The 10,504-nt window shown below is 33.7% G+C and overlaps 1 pseudogene; it reads left to right on the top strand.

Moving 5' to 3' along the window:
* Positions 1-781: 781 nt before the first annotated feature.
* Positions 782-10,504, top strand: part of LOC120858074 — an 11,500-nt pseudogene continuing 1,777 nt past the window's right edge.

The raw sequence follows: 10,504 nt of genomic DNA, 5'->3' as shown, positions 1-10,504 counted from the left end.
GATTTTGGTTTCATACAGCTATACAAACTTGGGGAAAGTACTCCATTTCCCTGAACCTCAGTTCCATATTAAAATAGAGATAATAGTATCATAGTCATGTGGTGATATTTGAATTAAAGGCAAACTGTTTGTAATAACAAACAATTGGAAACAACACAAAGGTACATTCATGGGGGGGTTGAGTCAACCATGGTGTGTGCCTTTCAAGTAAAACTGCAGAGCTGCAACTGACGGAAGCTCTCTGAGTGAACACGAGTGAACTCCATGCCAAATTGGAAACAACCACACACAAAGAAAAGGATTTCTAATGGCTTTAGAACTCTGCATACATTTACTGGTATATATTCTAAGGACAAAAACAACTGTGAAAAATATTAAACTTCAGTCAGTAATTTTACTCAGTATTAATATTGATAGTTATTTTGAATTTATTTTTGTTAATGTTGTAGGATAGAGCAAGAATGAATACTAAAGTTAGTAGGAAACAAATTTTAAGTGTAAGAGAAAAGAAGTGTAAGTACAGAATCAAAAAATGAAGGAAAAAATGTAAAATGTTACATTTGGATGGGAAATATCTGTATAAACTCATGATGTTAGAATATTTGTTTTTTTCTAGCTTTGTCCACTGAGAAAGCCTAAAACCACTGATAACCCAGTGAAACCATTTACTTCAGATCGGGACTTGAACCCATGTTCTGGGACTTGAACCCATGTGGCTGGGGACTCAAACCCACATAACAGGACTTGAACCTGGCTGAAATCCTGCTTAGGACTTGAGCCCATGTGGCTGGAACTCAAGCCCAGCCAGAACCTGTGGTACCTGGTTTCAGGACCCAGTGAAGCTCAGATTTTTGATATCTCATCACAGAAAGAATTCAGTGAGAAAAGTGATAGGTGAGAAGTGGATTTATTCAGATTCAGAGAGAAGCACACTCCACAGACAGAATGTGGGCCATTGCAGAGGGCAAGGGCGGTGGCCTCAAAGTGTGGTGTGGTTCGCTTTTACGGGTTGGTAAGTTTATAGGCTCAGTGGGAGGATTATTCCAACTATTTTGGAGAATAGGTGGAGATTTCCAGGAATTTGGCCACCATCCACTTTTTGGTCTTTTGACAGTGTCTTGGAACTGTCATGGTGCCCCTGGGTGTGTAGTTTCACTTGTTGATCAAGGATCGAGGTTTAGTCAAAGTTGACTTGTCTGCCATCTTGGATCCATTTGATTCTAATCCGTTTATGTTGTGTCCTCTGGGTTAGGTCATTCTTTCAAAAGCTGTGCCCTGCCCCTTTCCCTCCTGTTTCACCAGGAGCAAAGAATCTCTTGGTATCCAAACTGTGATTTCTTTTCATAGAAAAATATTCTTGGAAAAATAGCTGCTCCAGGTTTGGGGTATTTTGTGCCAGAAAGTAAACAAGTAATCAAAAAAATATATATCAAAAGGTTATGGGAACCAGTTTGAAAGGATTCTAACTTACCTAATTTGATCATTATACATAAAGCAATTAATTGAAAGTCACTGAATATATAAAAAAATCATGAATTAATATTGATATTTAACAACAACTATAAAACAGACATGGAACTCTCATTCACCACCATTGACAAGTACTATTAAATGAACTCCTTACTTTGGAAGTTTACAATTAGAAAGAGAGAATTAAGTATTTATCCTACCTTTCTCCTAGGACTGTGATTCAGGGTAAGGAAATAGCTTATGTTGAAGTTCCCTTAAGTTACTTCATAGAAGAATGCACATTAAAATGCAGAAGGAATGAGGCAACGTAAAACATAATTTTTAACCTCTAACATAATATTTGACTCAAGCATTATCACTCAATGCTAAATCATTAGGCAAAAGACTTCTTATGAGGCCAAAGTATCACCCTATTGATGGCTTTCTAACCACAAAGGGAAAAGCTTATCTTGATAATAGAGAGATCCATGTGTCACCATCTTAACCCAGTGATCAAACTTGCAGCACTAGGGGGAGAAGTAAATATAATGGGCCTCCTGATGTGATGTAGTATGACATACACAGCATCTCTGAGAAAATATTCTTGCCAAACATATTCAGCTTGAATTCACTACAGAAAATATTATAGAGCTCAGAAGAACCAGTAAAATGACATCACAGGAAACAGTTGAACATATCTGTACTGTGGGACATTCATCAGCTTGATGCCTGGTGATATCTAGCCTGATGCCAACTTTGTGATGGTTAAATAGGTCGAAGGGGCCAGAGTCTTCATGATCAGGGTATTATTGTGAAAGTGTTCTCATTTGAATTTTCAGGCTTATGGATCTTGGGCTTATCTCCTGGGACATGATGATATATTACAAGCACGGGTTGCCCATGATCAAAGAACCTAAAATACCTCCAAAATGAGCCAAGCACTAAGGATTTCATTTTTTTTAAATAATACAGATCAGTATAAATTGAATTTGCCAGCAATTCTTATTTTTTCTTTTCAATAGTGCTATTTTGGTTAATGTATTAATAACTTAGAAATGGTTACAGAAGGACAGTTATTTTGTCAAAACATTCTTAAACATACCACAAGTATCTGTTTAATTTATATATTAAGGTATTAAAAATGTAAAATATTTAGTGAGTATTTTATATTTATAACTCTGTAAATACTGAGTTATGTCTTAATTACATAATTATGTAGTTATTGTCATAACTACAATAAAGTAAATAGAATACAATAGAATAATGTTAAGCTTTGTCTCCATATTCTTTATTTAAAATTAGGTTCTTTTATAATAATATGTAATATAAGTAATTAAAATTTTATATTTAGTATAAAATTTATATATGTGCATTATTATTTCCAGTGGATTTTAAGTTCATATAGCTTTATGTTTTTTCAGATGGACATATTTCCACTAACCTCTTAAAAGTTTAGAATTCAATCTTATGAGTTGTTGAAGTATCAATAAACTTTGCTCTGTATTTCTGTGTATAAAAGACATTTTCTTAGTTTAAAAATTTGTTCTTGAATGAAGCAAAATCTCTGAGCACCCAAAATGGCAATTATAAATAAATTTCTAAGGCTGGATGTTTAAACAATCAATGATAGTTTTAAATGAAGCCTAACTAATAGAAACCATTATGATTTCAAATAAGTTGAGTATTAAAGGAGACAGAACAATAAATGAGATCTCATTTAATAAATGTATAGTGATAACACTACTACCACAAACACAAAGTCAACTTTATGCAGATCAAGCCTGAAGCTAATTTATATTTCATGCCTTTTATTAACTGATATCCAATGAGAATTATTCACATTTTTTTCACTATATCAAACTCTCTTAATAAAACTCTGCTCTGTTTTGCATGTGAGTTGCACCATTTCATAAAATTTTCAGCAGCCTTTGACTTGCTAAATAAAGTGGTCACTCAAATCTCATTTTCTGTCTGAGTGCAGAAAGCTGAATGGACACTGAATTAATCTTGCATATTGTCTCTGCTTGATTAGGTCTCCAAGAGATCTTTATCCTGTCACCTTTAATGGACTCTGTCTAATGGACTCATTAGTGAATGTCTTATCATTTTTAGGAGAAAGATGCAATCTTACAAAGCTGTCCTTCATGCGTTTGGAAATTATTATAATTTATGTATGCCTTAAACACTTATTCAAAAATTAAGAATGAAGAGACTCTACTTTATTTGGGCACCATAATATTGTAACAATGACAGGCTGATTACAATGAGGGGTCTAAGAATACTATTTCTTGCTGATTACTCATGTTATATTCAAAACTAGTAGTTAAAGCGGACACATTCTTTAATTCAATAGCTTCATATTACACCATAGTCAGAAAATTTGCAGCTGGGAAAATGGAGATTTTCTTGGCTACAGTTATCTATAAGTGCAGAAAAACTAATAATAAATGACTTACTGATATCATGCAAATCTCTCTAAATTCATGCTATGGGGATTCACATTTTAATACTACTTTGCATTACAGTCCAATAATGAATACTCATGTTTGTTATCTTACACTATACTCTTTCTTCTCTGTCTCTTTTCTTGGATTCTCATGTTATTTTGGTTAATGAAATTCATGATGGTAGACAAAATGGATATTAGACAAATATTTAATTCTGAGAAATATCTATATATTTTATTATTTTTATTGTGATTGTATTCTTATACCCTTAATTAATTTGTTAAAACTTGCCATTCATAGGCCTATCACTTGAGAAAATTTGTTAAAGTTTCATTACCTGGCTTTCTTTGAACTCTAACATTTTAATTATTGTTTTTTATTTATCAAATATAGGAAGAAAAGGTCAATATTGATATTCTTGAAGACTTTAACACATTTTTTTTCCTTGCTTGAAACCATTTCTTTGATTTTGTTTTGCTAATTGCCTGATCCCTGTGTCTGATGAGGAAAGCTAGGGGAAATGGAGAACCAGCAAGTAACTGCTAGGTAACCCAAAGCAGTGTGTGTGTGTGTGTGTGTGTGTGTGTGTGTGTGACAGGGGTGGGGTGGGAAGAGGAGAGTATAAAGTTCTTTCCAGAGACGATGGTCAATAGAATCAGAGGGCATATGCTAAAGTCAAGTTCTGGAGGGAGATCAGTATGGAGGTTGAGTTATCCATCCAGGAAAAGTTGTCTATAGCAAAGGCATTCTGGAGAAAGAGCTAGGGAACTTCTGGTGGACAATTAGAAAAATTCCAGATGCAAAAAACAAAGCCAATGGTTTTTATTTTTTGGTTTGTTTTATATTTTTAGCACACCAATTACTGAACAAACTTTCTAAAAGGGATTTAATAAGACTGTTATCTTTGGAATAGTCCTACAACAACTTGTTCTTGTAACCCTTCTGCATGTTACAGAATTTTTAAATTTTTCACTGTACACAAAAGATACTTAGTGCTTTAATTTTTTGAGTCTTGAATATAGTGTTTTCTTTGCCTAAACTGTTAGTTCCCTTCTTACCTGTCTGACAAACTCTAATTCTTCCTTCATGATGCAACTCAAATGTCACCTGTTCCATGACGCTTTCCCTAAGACAACCCTACACACCTCTCTACCCAGATTTACTAGTTGTTCTGTGTTTAGTCCTCTTGTAAGGTATTTCTTTCTTAAAATGTGTCACTTATTTTCATTTGGAGAAGTTATTGGGGTTAACTAAGGCTCAGTCTTTCATGATAACCAGCATAGTTAACAATAGTTAATGAAGCTGCTGCTGCTGCTGCTGCTAAGTCACATCAGTCGTGTCCGACTCTGTGCAACCCCATAGACAGCAGCCCACCAGGCTCCACCGTCCTTGGGATTCTCCAGGCAAGAACACTGGAGTGGGTTGCCATTTCCTTCTCCAATGCATGAAAGTGAAAAGTGAAAGTGAAGTTGCTCAGTTGTGTCTGACTCGTCGTGACCCCATGGACTGTAGCCCACCAGGCTCCTCCATCCATGGGATTTTCCAGGCAAGAGTACTGGAGTGGGATGCCATCACCTTCTCCGAGTTAACGAAGCTAACTTGTCATGAATTTTAGTACAATTTTTGAACAGCTGAAATGTTTACAGCACTCAGTGTTTATGCAATGCACAGTGTAGTGAGTGTGAATGTGAGGAAGAAAAGGAACAAACCACCATCTGGTAGGTATAATGTCTGTGATGAGAGGTCAGTCAGTGGAGGGCTGTGTTTGAAAATGAGAAAGAGTAAAAATAGTGGACATTAGGACTACTGAGAAGCAGAAATGATGGAGACGAGAGAATGAGAGATGTAGACAGAAAAAAAAAAAAGAGTTTGAAGAAATAATGGCCCCAAATGTGATTAAAAGTATAAACACATTGAGGAAATTTATCAGACATGAAACACAAAGAAATATGAAAAAAAAACTACAGTAACACTTAAAAATCAAATTGCTTAACACCAGTGACAAATAGAAAACCTATAAAGGAACCAGAGGGAAAAAAGACCACTTCATATAGAAAGAAACAAAGTCAAAGATAGCAGCAGATTTTTCATGTGAAAGAATGTAGGTTAGAAGATAGTGGTATGACATTATTAAAATAATGGAAGAAAAGAAGCTCTGTCAATTTAGAATTTTTCATCCAGTAAAAATCTGTTTTGAAAATGAAGGTAACCATTCCTAAGAGAAATAACATCTGTCAACACAAAGACATGTACACAAGTGTTCATAGAAAAATTCTTTGTCATCACCAGAAACAATCCAAATGGTCAACAACTAGTGAAAGGAAGAATTAAATATGGTATATCTATATAATGAAATAATATTTAGCAATAAAAAGGTATGAACTACTTACATTTACTACAATATGGATGAACCACAGAAACATTATGTTATGTAAGGCAAGGCAGATGCAAAAGACTATGTTGCAGAATCCCATTCATCTGAAATGCTTAGAAGGCACGAATCTATAGGAGGAAAGCAAATTAGAGGTTGCCTGAGGCTGAAACAAGCAGAGATTAGCTGTGAAAATGGATGAATGAACTTTTTGATGATGTAAACATTCAAAACCACTTTAGAATGCTTGCACAATTTTACAAATTTACTGAATTACAAATACGTTGAATTTTATATTTATAAAGGGTGAACTTTATATTATGTAAATTACACCTCAATAAATCTTTAAAAAATGAAGGTAGAATAAAGACCTTTTTAGACATACAGAAGCTGAAAGAACTCAATGACAGACATTCTCTTCAAGAAATGTTGATGGAAGTCCTTTAAGCACAAGAAAAATATAATTAGTTAGAGAGATGGATCTATACGAAGAAACACTTTAGGAGATAATCTATAGTTTTAAAGCCAAAATAGCAATAATATAGTTACTATAATATTTATAGAATATGTAAAAGTAAAACATATGACAATAGCACAAAAAACAGGGAGGGAAACCATAAGTATATTGCTTTTTTGTTTTTATACCAAAATGTAAAGTTAATATCACATGACAGTAGATTTTAATAAAGTAAAAATGTTTTATAAATCTTGATGCAATCATTAATATTAACATAAGAATTCTAGCTAATAAACCAAGAAAAGAGATAAAATGGAATTATAAAAATTACTTGACCCAAAGAAAGGCAAATAAAGGGGAAAAGGGAACAAAGATGGGACAAATAAAAGACAAACATCAAGATAACCAACCTAAACATAGCAATATCAGTAATAAAATTGATTGTAAATAGTCTAAATATTCTAGTAAAAAAAAGTGAATGTAATGTTGAACGAAACAGAATATCTAATGATATGCTGCTTATAAAAATAGACTTTAGTATAAAGACATAAATAGGTTAGAATTTTAAAAATGAAAAAAAGACATGTCATTCTAACATGAAGCAAAGAAACCCAAGCTGGTTATATTATTATCAGATAAAACAGATTCTAAGACAAATATATTACAAGAGATAAAAAGTATCTTGAAGATTATACAAGAACCAGATCTTAAATATTATGCATCTAATAATAGGGCTTCAAAATACTTGGTGTAAAAATTGTAAGGAGAAATAGACAAGTTTACATTTATAGTTGGAGATTTCAAAACTTAGTATCAATAGCTGATCAAATGAATATACAGCAAATCAGTAAGAATATCAAATACTATCAATCAACTTGACCTAATTTATAAGACACTGAACCCAGGAACAACAGAATATACATTGCTCACCCTTAGAACATTTACAAAGACAGATGAAATTCTGGGTCATAAAACAAGTCTCAAAAAATTTAAGAATATTAGATCATACAAAGAATGTTATTTAATAGCAGGTAATAATAATAATGAATAATTAAATAATAAATAAATAATAATAATTAAATAGAAATCAATAGCAGATATTGTGCAATACAACCTATAAATATTTGGAACATTATTGCACACTTTTAAATAACACCTGTGGGTCTAAAAAGATTTCAAAAAGGAAATGAGAAAGTATTTAGAATAGAATGAAAATTAAAATATAACATTGGAGAATGAACTGGTAACCCATTCCAGAATTCTTGCCTGGGAAATCCCATTGACAGAGGAGCTTGGTGGGTTACAGTCCATGAAGTTGCAAGAGTCAAACATGACTTAGTGACTAGACCATCACCACAACCAAAATGATACCAAAATTTATGGGATACCAAGTGTGTTAGAATAACAGTCCCCCCCAACCAAATATGCACATGTCCTTGTCCCCAGAACCTGTGAATATGTTACTTTTCATGGCAAAAAGGACTTTTGCCGTGGGACTAACTTAAGGATCTTGATATTAGTTTGCAAATATTTCTCATAAAGGAACATGAAAAGATGTTCAACACCATTGTTATTTGTTTGTTTAGTCACTAAATCATATCTGACTCTTGCAACCCAATGGACTATAGCCCACCATGCTTCTCTGGCCATGGGGTTTCCCAGGCAAGAATACTGGAGTGTGTTGCCATTTCCTTCTCTAGGGGATCATCCGATCCAGGGATCAAACCCATGTCTGTTGCATTGACAGGGTGATTCTTTACCACTGTGCCACAGGGAAGCCCAACATCAGTAGTCACTAAGAAATGTGAATAAAACCACAGTGATATGTCACTACACACTTACTGGAATGCCTTAAATTAAAAAAGATTGATTATATCAAGTGTTAGTGAAAATGCAGTAACTAGTATTCTAGCACCTTGGGTGAGAACACTTTGGAAACAATTTAGCAGTTTCTTAAAGAGTTAAATATACACTCAGCTATGTTCCAGTCATTCAACACATCGGTATTGATGTTCACTCTTGAGAAATGTAAACATATGAACAAAGTTTTAGAATTAATGTTCATAGAAACTTTATTTATAATAGCCAAAAATTGGGTAAAAATAACCCTAAATGCTTTTCAATTGGTAAATTTGTAAACTAAAGTCCCCACAATGGAATACTATTCAACAATAAAGAAGATTGAGTTATGATAGACTCAATAGCATAAATAAATCTCAAAATAATTATGCTGGGTGATATTAGCCAGGTGAAAATGTACATTAATTTTTAAAACAAAATTCAAGAAAATGCAACTAACTCACAGAAAACAAGTCAGTTATTTCCTGGGTGCAGAGTAGAGATGGCAATGGGTAAGAGAGGAATTACCCGGGGGCAAAGTTAAACTTTTCTTGGGGATGGATATCGTTGGTATCTTGATAGTGATGATTATTTTATGGTTGTATACATATGTCAAAACTTAACAAATTATATACTTTAAAGATACTCAGTTTATTGTATCTTAATTATATGTCCATAAAGCTACCAATGAAATATACACACAATAATATACAGCTAAACATATACCCACTAAATTAACTATAGTAAAAAATCATTGAAAATACTAAATGTTGGAGAAAATGAGCAGAAACTGGAACCCTCATACATTGCTTGTGGTAATGCAAAATGGTACAGTTGTTTTGGAAAACAATGCTAAACTTATAATTGTCATTTGACCTAGTAATTTCATTCCTTGGTATATATCCTGGAGAAAAATAACATATGTTTATGAGAATTGTAATGCAAATGTTTATAGGAACTTCATTCGTAATGGACAAAAAGTGAAAACAGTCCAGGGTTAACCAACTGATGAAGAAATGAACACAATGTGGCATATTCATACGATCAAATACTATCCAACAATAAAAATGAAAAAAAAGACTATTCCATGCAAAATCATGAATGAACCTAAAGAACATTGAAAGTGAAGGAATTCAGACACAAAATATTATACAGTGTACTATTCAATTTATACAAAATGTCTAGAAAATGCAAAGATCAGTGTTTGCTTGGGACTAGGGGAGGGAAAGGGAATTGACAAGGGACAGAATAGAATTTGGGGAATGGTAGAAAGTTTCTAAATCTGGAATGTGGTGATAGTGTGTTACTATACAAATTTGGGCTTCCCTGGTGGCTCAGTATTAACGAATTTGCCTCCTTGCAGAAGGCAAAGTTTGATCCCTGGGTTGGGAAGATCCCCTGGAGAAGGGCATGGCAACTCACTCCAGTATTCTCCCCTGGAGAATTCCATGGGCAGAAGAGTTTGGTGGGCTACAGTTCAAGGGGTCACAATGAGTAGGACATGACTGAAGTGACTGAGCATGCATGCATATAAATTTACTAAAAATCATTCTGCATATTTTAAATGGGTGAATTTTATGGTATATCATGTATGCCTCAATGAAAGTGTTAAAAATGCAAAAAAGCAAAACAAAACATGGGGTACCTACCGTGTGTCACATATTGTGGGATATAAAAGAAGATGTGTTATAGGTGATAATTGAGAATATCAAAAGTTGGGTGAATGTTAGCTAAATCTCTCTCCTTTCTTCCCTGTGACTGGTGTATTTGAAGTTACTTAGCTGACACTGTCTGAGGTTTAGAGGCCACTGTCTTGGTACAAGGCTCTGTGCTCTTCCCTGTCCTTAGCTCATTCAGTAAAGAGGAGTCTTCTTTTTTATTTTTTTCGGTTAGCGGTATTTCTTTTTCTAACTCCAAAACCGAGGCCATTATTCTTCTTGC

This window comes from Oryx dammah, unplaced genomic scaffold, assembly GCF_014754425.2.
Source record: "Oryx dammah isolate SB20612 unplaced genomic scaffold, SCBI_Odam_1.1 HiC_scaffold_29, whole genome shotgun sequence".
Lineage (NCBI taxonomy): Eukaryota > Metazoa > Chordata > Mammalia > Artiodactyla > Bovidae > Oryx > Oryx dammah.
The sequence above is the reverse complement of the archived record's forward strand: the minus strand, read 5'-3'. Positions and strand labels throughout refer to the sequence as shown.